Source organism: Thunnus thynnus, chromosome 20 (assembly GCF_963924715.1).
Source record: "Thunnus thynnus chromosome 20, fThuThy2.1, whole genome shotgun sequence".
NCBI classification, from domain to species: Eukaryota; Metazoa; Chordata; class Actinopteri; order Scombriformes; family Scombridae; genus Thunnus; species Thunnus thynnus.
In genome coordinates this window covers 4,768,152-4,781,415 of record NC_089536.1, presented here as the reverse complement: position 1 = coordinate 4,781,415, position 13,264 = coordinate 4,768,152, and the positions used below count along the sequence as shown (strand labels likewise).

Genomic DNA, 13,264 nt, shown 5'->3' with positions numbered 1-13,264 from the left:
AAGGAGGAATTGCCCATTCTCCGCCTCGATGCACCTGTTCAGCGTCCTCTACCGCGCCGTTCACTTTGTCTCTTATCTTCTTTTTTTTTTTTCCTTTCTTATCTTCTAACCTCTTCTTTCTTCCCCCATCCGCTCTCTTCTTCTACTGTAGTTGTTTCTCGCGCTCCGGTTTTATCCCTTTCTTCTCTGCGCGTCCATCTCTCGGCTTCTGGAGGAGCTGTGTCAGCATGAGTGTGTGTGCGCGAGGGTGTTCGGTAGGACCGGGGTGCTCCCTCTGTGCATGTGTGTCTGTGTGTGTGTGTGATGGGTATGAGAGCATGCTGTGGAGTGCAGAGGCGCTCCTAACCATGTCTTAGCATGGCCACTGAATAAACTCATGTTTTATGGATGCTGAGCCCTCCCCGTTCTGTCTCTCTTAAAGGGCCTGCACCCCATTTCTAGGTGCCTTTGATCTTAGCGCTGTCATCATAACGCATTTGATTTGAATCATGTGCTCGTATGTGTCTGTGGGAATATAGTGTGTATAAGTGATTCAATATCACTGCGAGGGTTTCACACTTTTTTTCCTGTGCTGCTGAAGAAGAAGAAGAAGAAGAAGAAGAAGAAGAGGAAGCGATTGATCAAGGGGATCCAGGTAAAGGAAAAAAAGTGACTGCAGATGTTTTCTGACACTTTCAGCAGACTAATGGTGCCAATGAATAATGAATACAAGCAAGCGTAGTGTGGCATAGCAAACACTGATAGCATATCATGATGTGTATGCTTGTGTTTGTGATGAAACGCTGCAGATGCAGAGTGTGTGTGTGTGTGTGTGTGTGTGTGTGTGCATGGGTGTGCCTGCAACAAAAGGATACTGTCAAAGTAAATTCTACTCTAGCACCGGCTGTAATTCAATCCTGAGTTGAAGGCCATGAATTAATGAGACGGAGTGTGTGTGTGTGTGTGTGTGTGTGTGTGTGTGTGTGTTCAGGGTCAGAAGGGCTGTATGTCATGAACGCTATGACATCTGATAATAACATCTCCGGGGAGGGGAGGAAGGAAATGTTTGGCCACCACGAAACAGCATCGAAGAGAAGAAGCGAGAAAGAAAATCTCATCTCATCAAACTATCCTGTATAAATAAATAAAAATAAATAAAATGGAGTTCAGCTCTGCATACTGAAACACAAGAGAAAAGTGGCAGCTGCACACCTTGTTTGTTGCTTGGTGGCCTGAATTGACTTGCTAGTAAATAAAACATAGCGTTAAATTAAAGATAGCGCTTGCTGGACCTTGAACGCTGAAGCTTCCCATGTTCGTCATATTGCTCTTGAGTGTTTTCTCTTTGCCCTTGAGTTACTTGCCCTCACTTTGCTACCCACACACGCACACACACACACACACACACACACACACGCGCCATGCTACAGGTAGGTAATAGAAAAATATATCAGTATGATGTATGCTCAGCCTTGGTTTCTCTCTCTCCTGAAATCTCATCAAGAACCGTTTTGTGACCGCGACATCCACGGCACCCTCCTGTAGACGCTGAAGTAATTAACACACTAAGTCACAGTTCAGCGAGAGACAAACTGCACGCTGAAGAGATAGAAGAGAGGTAATGTAATTACAGAGATGTGGGACAGGTGACGGGAAGGAGAAAAGAAGAATTTGCTGTATAATTACCTGAATTTACATAAATCTTTCATATGTTTTAACCTCATAAACACGGAATCTAAATATTCATCTCCCTTTCAGATGTGGAGCACTAACATGGAAAAACAGAGAGGACATAAAGGAGAAGACGGAGATAAATAAAAACAATGTGGAAACACCAGGAGTAGGACGGGAGACTGAGAGGTGACAGGTGGACAAGTGAGAGAGTGAATGACAGACTAAGCAGAGAAACAGACAGTAGAAAGACAGATGGAGATAGAAGAAATAAATACAGAGCATGAAGGGGGGAAAGGAGGGGTGGAGGGGGGGGGGGGGGGGGGGGTTGGACGAACAGAGATGACAGGATAATTACAGATTCATGGATTCCTGCTTGACCGGTGACAGCAGGAGCAGCTGCTTTCTCGCTACGTCTGGCCAGGGGAGCTGAATAATGAATCGGGGTGCCGCCGATGTTGCAGACACATACGGTAACACCGCATACATCACATAGAGCCGCAGCAATTACCTACAGACGGAGAGGAGAAGACAGGTGTAGAGCACTTCAAACAGACTGATGCGGTGTTCCTGAAGACTGACAGATGTCAGAAAGAGAAGCACAAGTTCACGTTAGGTGACAGCAGAGACGTGCGTAGACTCTCGAGGGTCAGGGGGCGACAATAACAAGGGGGGAACCCCGTCATGATCACTGTTCAACTTTCAGGCTCCCATTTATGTGTCACATTAGGGCAAAAATGGAGTCCAACTACAGCATAGACACATCCTGATAAGATTAAAGGATGGTTTTTCAAGCGCCATAGCCTTTAATACTGGCTATTAAAAGATCCCTTCCTAATGCACTTATAATGAAAGTGATGTAGGGCCGTCACTTTTTAGTCTAAACATATTGGAACTGTAATGACCTGTTTGAATCCAAAATTTACAGTCTATAAGTGCAACAGACCGTTTGAAGTAGTTTTGCTTTGTGATCTAGCAGAGGATGATCTTAAAATTCACTATCAGCTTAGCCTATTGCACGTTCTTTAACCTGTCAGAAAGTATCTGAGAAGCAGTTTGTTGCGGCTGCTTTACTCTACAACCATAACAAATCTGAGGATTTGTGATGAAGGCATCCACAACTTCATCTGACTGCCTGCTCAAGAAATCTGTCAGTCTCAAGACATATGGTGCAGTTGTGCGACACCACACGGAAAAATATATAAGACTATATATATATATATATATATATATATAAGACTATACTGAACGGTGAGATGCTCTCTCTGACTGCTGACGGATGGACATCACTGGCCATATATGCTTACAAAAGTCACAGGAAATTGTATCAGAGACACATTAAAGTATATGGGTTGAGTTCCAATTAATTCATTCAGTAATTTGTTCGAACGAATTGTTAGTTCAAATTTGATGGGGGACAAAATCCACAAAAATGTACCAAAAATGTCATCTAAAGCTAATATGAGGCTTCAGTCGTCCAAATTAGTCAAATCAAAGTTGCCACCATTTTAGTACAAATTTCCTTGTTTTTGTTATTAACCTTCTATGGCAGCTGGAGAAGGGATCTTCTTATGGTCAATATGAACAGGAGGAATGATAACTGCAAGCAAAACCTGTTTCAATATTCATTTGGGCTCCTGACTAATGTTTTATGTTCTGATTAATGTCTCTTCTGCACTCAAAACAAAACCAGCAGGGGTCGCCCTTCCCATTCCCTCACTTCTGGTAATTAAGTTTCAGATTGTGAAGCAAAAGATGAGATCATAAACACAAGTAGTTGAGATGAGGAGTTCAGGGCACAACTGACTGAAAGGGAATCCTGGGTAACCACCAAAAAGGACTTGTAATAGACACTCAGTGGCCATTTTATCCAATAAATCCTACCTACATGGAGGTTCAGTTTTTGATTAAAATGCTTCTACTACTACTAGACCACTCCAGAAAGAGGAGCACCTCCATTAGGTCTAGTATCCGTCAGCTATATAATGCCACAACAGTTGCACAAACATCCAGTAGACAGTAAGATGCCTCGCTGGAACTCTTTGACCAGGTTGATGCTGAAATGCTCGGGAAGGTCTTAACTAAAATGAAAGTCTTACACTCGCACACTTGACCCAATTCCTACCTCCCCTTCAAAAACATTTTTAATTCAGTATCCTAACATTTATTAATAACGCTCTCAGCATTTAAGACTCTGCTTGTAGGACAGGTTCACAATTTTTCAGTCTGGTTTTCTGGTTTTATCAATGTGCAGACAGCTCTGGTAAAAGTAGTAGCTGATATTAGAATAAATCTAGATGGCCATTAAAATTCAGTTTTGGTGCTACTTGACCTGAGCGCTGCTTTTGATTAATTTTGGAGAGGTCTGCCAACTAGCTGGTCTGAGCACTGGTGAACGCGAGTGAACAACGGAGGGCACATCAGCCTCCACAATTTGCAATTTGCATGGAGCACCGCATCGATTTTTTTTTCCATTTATTCATTTCCCTTGGCCATTATGTGCCCCTTGCCCTCGCCTTTTACTGTCTGTGCCAGCAGCCAGCTCAGTTTGATTATAGGTACAGATCAGGTCACAGGTCTTACATTAAGGGGTCGGATCTGGGATCAGTTCAGAAGATTCACTTACGATCGTCATTTTCCAGTGTCCGGATCAAATCCAGATGAGATTTAAGACGCTTCCATTTACAATTAGCCACAAATCTAATTACATAATGCACCTCAATCTGTTTGGTAACTGCAAAAAGCACCAGAATAAGAATAAATTGCACATATTAGCCATTTAGTTACAACAATAACAGTTTAGCAGGACAAGCAGCAAACAGCCATCCATGATCTAGCACCAACACATGGATGAATCCTCACAATGGAGTAAGAGCGAGACGAAAATTTAATCATCTTCACACCCAAACATATCACATCGGATGACTTCAGTGTAATTTCAGCTGCCACTATCACAGAGGACTGACCTTTTATTAGCTATTAACCACAGATCGCTTACATAGTTACAGTTGGAAGGAGTAAAGATTACGTAAGCATCTTGAGGAGGGAGAGATGGATGCATTTACACCTTTTTAACATCTGGCTAGAACATGGAGGTGGTTCAAGTGATCAGATTTCAATCAATCTTTAATGCTTGTTTGCCGGTGCAGGGGTGGGTACAGGTTTGCAAAACTGGACTTGTGTGCTGGACTCAGGAGACCCCGAAGTAGAGCGAGGATTCACTAAAGGGTTTCCATCTCCCAATTAGCTTGGCAGAAGGAAGACATGCAGGACTTTTGTGGTGGGAAAAAAGAGGAATAAAGGACCGGGATAAGTGTCTAATAGACTTAAAGCATTTCTGCACAGACAGTTGGATAGATACTGTAGATAGAGCGCAACAGAGGAGCAGAGCACATCAAAGTAACACAAATTAAAGCATGTTTCATAGTAATTGAATTCACAGCTTGATGGGTTTAATTACTTTGACAGTACAGCATCTAAAGCCTTGATCTCTTGCTGAAAAACAATATGCAGCCAGACTTAAGGAAGCACACCTTGTCATTAAAACATTAAACTCATATTATCATATCAGTCTGTTAACAACATATTGTTTTTTGGGCATCAACCCTTTCATACAAGATGAAAGAAGTGACCTGGGCTCCGACTGCCTTTAAATTAGCTGTTGTTTGCCTGGATTCTTCTGTTAAGTGGCTCAACACACCTATTGTTTGTCATTGGTTTGGTTTTAATTAAGCAGAACTATATTTAGATCCAGACAGACACTTTGATCTTTGCCTGAATGTGAATTATCATGCCAACAAAATGGGTCAGGTAAACAGTCCTCGCTGCTATTTTCAATCGAGTTCTGGACTGAGCGGACAGATTTCTGAATGGCGCCGCTGGACATTATTTAAAAAGACGATTCGACAAGATGTACAAGAGATGACCAAGCACTTTGTAGTCACAGTAACGCTGGAAAGTACAGAGCCGCAGCAGAGGTTATATATTGACTCTCCGATCAATCAGGACTGGAAAGATGCTGGCACAAAAGATGAAGGAGTTCCTTGAGTGATGAGCTGAAAGCTGCTGTACTGTTTCTTTGTATTTATGTTCTCGACTAACTTATTGACACTACTTTAAAACACTTTCAGCCAGGGACACTGTTTCAGCTGGGGCTGCAATTAACGCTTATTTTCATTATTGATTGATCTGCTGAACATTTGCTCAATAATAGATGATTCGTTTTGTCTGTAAAATATCCAAAAATAGTCAAAAAGTCTGTTATAATTACCCAGAGCCAAAGGTGATGTCTTCATATAGCCTATCTAACCAACAGTCCAAAACCCCAAAATATTCAGTTTACTGTCCTGTATGACAAAGAAAAGCACTAAATCATCACATTTGGGTAATGTTTGTCATTTCTGCTTTAAAAAAAAAGACTTAGATGATTACTCGATTATCAGAGTAGTTCGCGATTCATTTTCTGCCCACCAACTAATCAATTAATCGACTAAATCATTGCAGCTCTTTATATTTTTATTACAATTTTTATTTTATTAAACTATTGTTGTTCCACAAAAATAAATGTCAGTGGTTTGTGGATTATGCTTGTTTCTGTTGGTTTCATCATTGTTGGGAGAGACACGTTCATTGCAATATTCTGACTTTTTCTTTCAAAGGACTCAAAGCAGTAATGTCATTATCTACAAGTTCTGCTATGCAAGTGAAACTGAAATATTGCTTCTCTACTAAAAATCCAGCATCCTCATTTTCACTGGAATATAAACTTGAAAGGACTGTGACTTTATCATGTTTAATGGTATCCATTTCTTTATTTTTGGCCATCTTTCCAAACATGTTTGACATGATTGTTAAAAGTTTTCCTCTTACTGTTCATGATGGGTTGTTGAAATGCCCCCCGAGGGTAAAAAACAAAAAGTCAATATGAACCACATAAATGATTTAGGCATTTGTTGGTAACTGATTGCTCTGTGTGCTTTGTTTTCAACAGTAATCATCTGACAGTATGCCATTATCAATTTTACATTTTTGGTCCAAAGAAAAGTTCATAAGCAGCCTAGATAAGTTGTCAAAGGCATAATATCATCACATTTTGTTCCCGGTTGGTTGGATAAAGGTGGCCACAAACCAGAAAAAACTCAAACAACCTGGAAAGATGCACTTTTACTCCACAGAGCCCAGTAATGTAATGTTCTGTTCAACTGGTCACTACTAAACATAAGAGAAACAGCCATCAACATAGACACCGACCACTTATTTTAAACACTATTAGGGTTTGTCTGAATACCTACACTTGTAGTATTAAGTAATCAAGTACTTACTTGAATTAACTGCCACCCAGTTAGATAATCGATTCATTGTTTGAGACATTTTTTTAAGAAGAAAATGTCCAAAATCTCTGATTCCAGAAACATACTGTAATGCACTGATCAGAGTTATTATTGTTGAATAATGAACTAAGGGTCCAGACTTATTAAGGAACATTAAAGGCCAAAGATGTATTCATTGCATGTAGAGCCACAATGATTAGTCAAACAATCAATTAGTCGCTCAAGAGAAAATCTGCAGCTATTTTGATAATCGATTTATCGTTTTGAGTTCCAGCTTCTTAAATGTGAATATTTTCTGGTTTCTTTAGTCTTCTATGACAGTAAACTGAATATCTTCTGTTGTGGAAAAACAATGGGGGCGTCATCTTGTGCACTGGGAAACAGTGATCGACATTTTTCACCATTTTTTGACATTTTATGGATCAAATTGATTAAACAAGAAAATAATTGACAGATTCATTGATAATGAAAATAATTGTTAGTTGCAACTCTAGTTTCCAGTAACTGCCAAAAGTGCCCCAGTTAGCTTAGAGACTGCAAGTGTGCTGAAGATGTTGCTCCTGATTGCGGAGGTAGAATTTCTCATTAGGCTGCCAATGAAAAATAAACTGTTTATTCAGTTCTCCCTGTCTACACATCTGAAGTCAAACATTTAGGACTAGTATTAATGTTTGCTAAAATATGTTCAGACACAGCTGGTGCTGCAATGGTTTTGCATTGCTTAAATGTGAAGTCTGTCTTTCCTGACATCTTAATAACCCTTCGATCCACATGAAAGAAAAGTTGGAGATTGCTAACTATCATTTAAAAGCTCATTTTTCTTCTTCTTTGTTGTTGTTCAAACAGTTGGCAGTATACAAGGTGCTCGCAGGGATAAATCTGTGCATTTTTTTGCAGTCAAATTTGATGAACTATGACATGCAAGCTGTTGTGACAGAGCTGACCTTTGGCGGAACAGAGCGCCAGAGGGTCCAAGAAGGAAGAAGCTATCATCATTCATTATCTGTGTGTCACCATCCGTTTCTATTTAACATCCTCTGTCAGAGTATGAACTGCTCCACATGGTTTTCAGACAGTTGCGAGACAGAAGTCGATGGCTGTGTGAACATAATGACCTGTTGGCATTTAAGAGCCTTTGCCCCTCTTCAATGAATTTTTATTAAATTAAATTATGTTCAATCCTGAGAAGGACACAGTGCAGAGAAAACAGAAAGAAGCTCAGGGAGCTATTGTGACTGGTTAGCGTTGGCATTTTCCTGGCTGGCTAGCATGTTAGCGTTAGCTCACCAGCTACACCATCAAGATCCTAAAACCAAATATTTTACAAAGATGTGTTGAGGAATTTCACTTTGCCACTTTCTGGTGTTATGAGTTGTGATTAGGGCTGCAACTAACGATTATTTTCATTGTCAATTAATGTGTTAAATATTTTCTCAATTAATTAATTGTAATTTACAAAGCTAGTTATTTTTATATCTAAATGTGCTCAAGAATTCACATAAATAACAAACGTCATATTAAAATGCATAAGTTTAATGACCAGTTACATTTGATAATCACCACGCTAGCTAACGTTCCCTCAGACGCAGTGACACAAACTGGATCGGTTTTTGAAGCAAAAAAGTGATGTGGGAGACAAGCCTGCCCCAGTAAAAACTCCAAAGTATGTGGCAAGGAAATATGATCCTAAATACATAAAATTTGGATTTATGATGTCAGGCAGTTGAATGTGGTGAAATCCTGTCAAATGAGGCATTAAAACCATCAAAGCTCCAGAGACACTTAAACACAAAGCAACCATGATGTGTTGGGAAGCCAGAAGAATATTTCCTAAGGAAAAGGGACGAGCTTCAGTCACAACAGAAAGTCATTGCAACATTAACAACTCAGTCAAAAGCCACTTTGAAAGCTAGCTATATGATTGCTGCTCATGTAGCTCATAGCAAGAATTTCTTTATGATCACAGAGGAGCTTTTTTTGCCTATTGCTGTGGATATGTGCCGAGAGTTACTGGAGGAGGCAGCTGCAAAAAAAATTCAGTCAACACCACTCTGCAATAACACCGTGAGCAGAAGAATTGTTGACATGAGTGATGATATTGAATGCCAACTTGTGGAGAGAATAAAGGCGAGCCCACACTTTGCCATACAGCTGGATGAGTTGACTGACGTTAGCAACACTGCTTTATTGTACAGCAGGGACAGTAATCTTCACAAGGATCTACTATTCTGCAAAAAGCTTCTCACAAGAACAATGGCAGATTATGTAATGCGCTGCCTTGATGATTACTTCAACAAAAAAAGGTCTTGATTGGACAAGTGTTTGCATCAATGACAGGAATACATCGTGGTGTTGTCAAACAGATGCAAGAGAGGGCGCCAGACGCCAAGTGGACACGCTGTTCCTTACACAGGGAAAGTCTAGCAACAAAGCAGATGTCACCACAACTGCATGGCTGTGAAAACTATTCAACATATTAAGAAAAATGCACTCAACTCAAGGTGTTTTGCTGCTCTGTGTGAAAGACTTGATGTAGATCATTTGCAGCTCTTGTACCACAGTGAAGTAAAGTGTCTTTCAAGAGGACGCGCACTTAATCACCTTTTTGAACTGATAAAAGAAATGCACATATTTCTGGAAGAGAAGCACTCCCCTCTTGCTGAGCATTACACTAATGGTAACTTTTATGCAAAACTGGCCTACTTATCAGATATGTTTGACTAGTTTAATCAGCTCAGTATATCAATGCAAGGCAGAAACAGGGTTTTTGGTTTCAGATGAAACTGAAGGCTTCAAGAAAAAACTTTTTTGGAACAGAAGAGTCAAGGACGGACGATTTGACATGTTTTCACTCCTAAGTGAAACTTTGGAAGCTTCTCCTCATGTCAAAATATCTGGTGCTATAACTCAACATCTGACTCAGTTGTCATGAAAGTTTGCAGACTACTTCCCAGAGGACCCTCAACTCTGAAACCTTTTGGATTTTGGACACTTTCTCTGTGGATCCTGCTTCAGAAGACACGGCTCTGTCCACTGTGTTGGAAAATGAGCTAATGGAACAACGAGCAGACAACAGCCTGAAGCTTCAGTTCACACAAGTTGACCTTGCTTCATTCTGGATGCTGGATGCCGCCTGCCAGTCAATATGCCTCTCTGTCAAAACGGGCAATCAATTTCTGTTGACTTTCACCACCACCTATTTATGTGAGTCAGGTTTTTTCCATTGTGACTGTCACAAAATCAAAGGCAAGGAACAAACTGAACGCAACTTTGAATGCTACTCTGCGTGTCAGCCTTTCATCTGACTTGATCTCATTATTTCCCAGAAGCAAACCTAAGTGTCTCACTGAGGGTGAACACAATATTTATTTTGGTTATTACAGCTGTCAGTGGCATATCACATATTTACGGTTTATTTTTCTGCTTTTTTTCTCATGTTTTTTTTCCCATTTATTTGAGAAGTTGGTCCTTAGGAATTTATTAACAATCAGAAATGAGCCTTAAGTTACAAAAGGTTGAGAAGTCATCAGATGAAAAGTTAATTGAGTTTCTAATCTTACTTTCTTATCCAAACAAAGATATAGCAGGAAATGACATATCAAGACTCTTTCTTTGTCTTGTACTACAGAAGATTAAAAGATTATTATATATGAAAATAGAAGAAAATTGATAGCAGTATTAATGAAGATAAACACACCCCTATGAATGTGATTTTAAAAAAATTGGAGGCACAAACTGGGGCTAGATGGGCACTTGTTGGCAGCCAACAGCCATCAACATACAAAACATACAAAAGCAATTTGTCAATTAATCAATTAGTCAACTGAAAAATAAAAGCAATCAGCAACAAATGATAACTGAGTAATCATTTATGTTATATGTCTAAAAAAAGTGCTGACTGACAACAAGCTCACAGAATAGAAGGCGGGATGTTTTACTCATTTTACCGTTAGCTGTTAGCCGTTAGCCGTTGGATCCTGTTGTTAGCTCGTTCATCTTCCATCCAGACTATGACGCAGAAACAACAAAACAAACAAATGTCTTGACTTTGGAACTTTTTGCACCAATTCTTGCCCTTCTCTCCGTTTTTCAGCGCCACGTTAATGGTTATTAAACTGTATCACATTTAACCTACACATTTTCTTCCAAACACCTGTCTGCCGCGCAATTATGGCTGTTGGGGGAGTGTTCGATTTGTCTCACTTGTACGTCTAGCCGGGCGGTGTTTAAATTTACTGATGAATAAAGTTTTATTTTGCTTGTTTGTTCGTTTGTTTTGTTATTTAAATCGCAAATGAGAGCAAATATTATGCTATAATATACTATAGTAAAAATAAGTGAAAATAAAAAATAATTAATGTAAATTAAAAAAAATAAAGATGGGAAACTCATACAAAAAATAGTACTATTCGTTTTGGTTTGTTTTTTAAGCCAGATTTTCATTTGCAATAAAAGATGATTCTAACTGACTATTAAAGTGAATATCTCATGCATCCATCCATATTTTGTCATTTTCTGAAATGTTTAGAGGTAAGATAAGCCACGTCCTTCAGAAGAATTATCATAATAGACCCTGTTTGAAGCATCTGATCTTATTAATGTAGAATTTATTTGGAGAATAATGTAAAAATATACAAAGAAATGAAGTCTGGAGTTGTTTAGACAGCAGCAGAATAAGATACTGACTTCTTTCTCTGACAAATAGTCGCCTAAATATCTCTTATGAAACTCAGTTTCTATATTACAAAAGCCACATTTCCTTGTAACATCAGTCAGTGTTTCATCATCAGTGAGATTGTTTCATCACTGGTGATAATAAAATGATGGGGTATTTTACTTAGGAATAAAAAATAATAATGCAACCTGTTTCTAAAATAGCTTTTCATATCATCAAATCTCCCCAAATTCCCAGAAACACTGTAATTCTTTTTCTTCTTTTCTTTAAATGCTTCACTCTGTTTTGCTTTTCCTCATGTCTGTGTGTATTATAATATCTTTTATTCCAGAGATGGGTGTAGTGGGTGTGGGGACACTATTTATATGTTAAAATAGAGTGATAATTGAAATATTACTGGGGACAGGACATGTGATCTACAAAATGAAAGAACCATTCTGCTTTTATATCAAATATTTTCACTTCATGAAAAAAACCCTCAAAGATTAACAAAACCTACTCTGCCCTCTCTGTTTGAAGAAGGGTTGAATTTTTATCACATTTAACAGAGGACGGTCATATTCGGATGGCTCAGTCTTTCCGCTCCTGCACCCAAAGAAATTAAATCAGTGATCAATGATCAGACATCCCTAATTGTGACGCACGTTTACGAGTTCTCTTTGAAGCCGTTTCCTGACCCATCTCTGCTCGCTCTTTTTTACCCCTTAATTTACCTGCCCATCTAGGCCAACAGAGGAAAAATTTGTTACCATAGCAACCCCTCAGGAGGGCTGCAGTGGAGAGGAAGGGTTACCAGAGCACACTGGTATTTAACTACACACACAGACACACACAGACACACACACGCTAACAGACAGAGTGGGTCAGGGCAGAAATCAGCTCTTTAGCTTCTGAAGCCACATTGCAGAGCTCGGAGCCTTCCAGCAGAGGATCTGTGATCTGTGCAGGCTGCCAGGAACTCCACAATAACCTTGAGGCAGCCTTTTATGTTGCTCCACCAATGGTTTCGTCGGGACTCAATCCAGGTTTCTCTCTTTTTTTCTTTTTTTCCAGTTGATCTAGTTTTGGGGCTGATAAAGGTTTTTAAATAATTTCGTTCCAAATTCAGTTTCAATCAGGAAAAGCTTCACTCTGTCTGCTCGGCTAGACGCTGTGTTGAGTGAATAATTCCATAAAAATGTTTGAAAACTCAAGCAGGTACTCAAGTAATGCACATATGTATGGTTTTAAGGTACTTATACTTCACTTGAGTATTTGCATTTTATTCTACTTTAAACTTATTCACATTTCAGAAAGAGGAAATGATTTTACTTTTTACCTCACTGGATTTATGTTACAGCAATATTCAGATTCTGTATTAAAGTAAAAGCACCAATACAACAATATAAAAAAAATCTCCATAACAAGTAAAAGTACTGCAAAATACTATTTAAGTAAAAGTACAGATGTATTATCACCAAAATGTACTTAAAGGATCAAAAGTAAAACTAAAATAGCCCCTGTGACTGATACAGCCAGTTTAACTACTTTATACACAGTTTGGTAGCAAGTCAGGTGGTTCCCAACATAGGGGTCAGCCCCCTTGAAGGGTCACACGATAAATCTGAGG

General features: G+C 39.2%; 1 protein-coding gene across 6 annotated transcripts in view; it reads right to left on the bottom strand.

The window, feature by feature from the left end:
• The window catches only part of srcin1b (SRC kinase signaling inhibitor 1b), a 126,789-nt gene extending 115,640 nt beyond the window's left edge, over positions 1-11,149 (bottom strand). For 5 of the 6 annotated variants that reach the window (XM_067575962.1, XM_067575964.1, XM_067575965.1 and 2 more), the window contains exons 1-2: positions 10,928-11,149; positions 2,009-2,161 (exon numbers count right to left, since the gene is read on the bottom strand). The gene's annotated coding sequence lies outside the window, so the exon portion shown is untranslated. The remainder of the gene's footprint in view (positions 1-2,008; positions 2,162-10,927) is intronic. The other variant, XM_067575963.1, reaches the window with a different exon arrangement.
• Between the last annotated feature and the right edge of the window lie 2,115 nt (positions 11,150-13,264).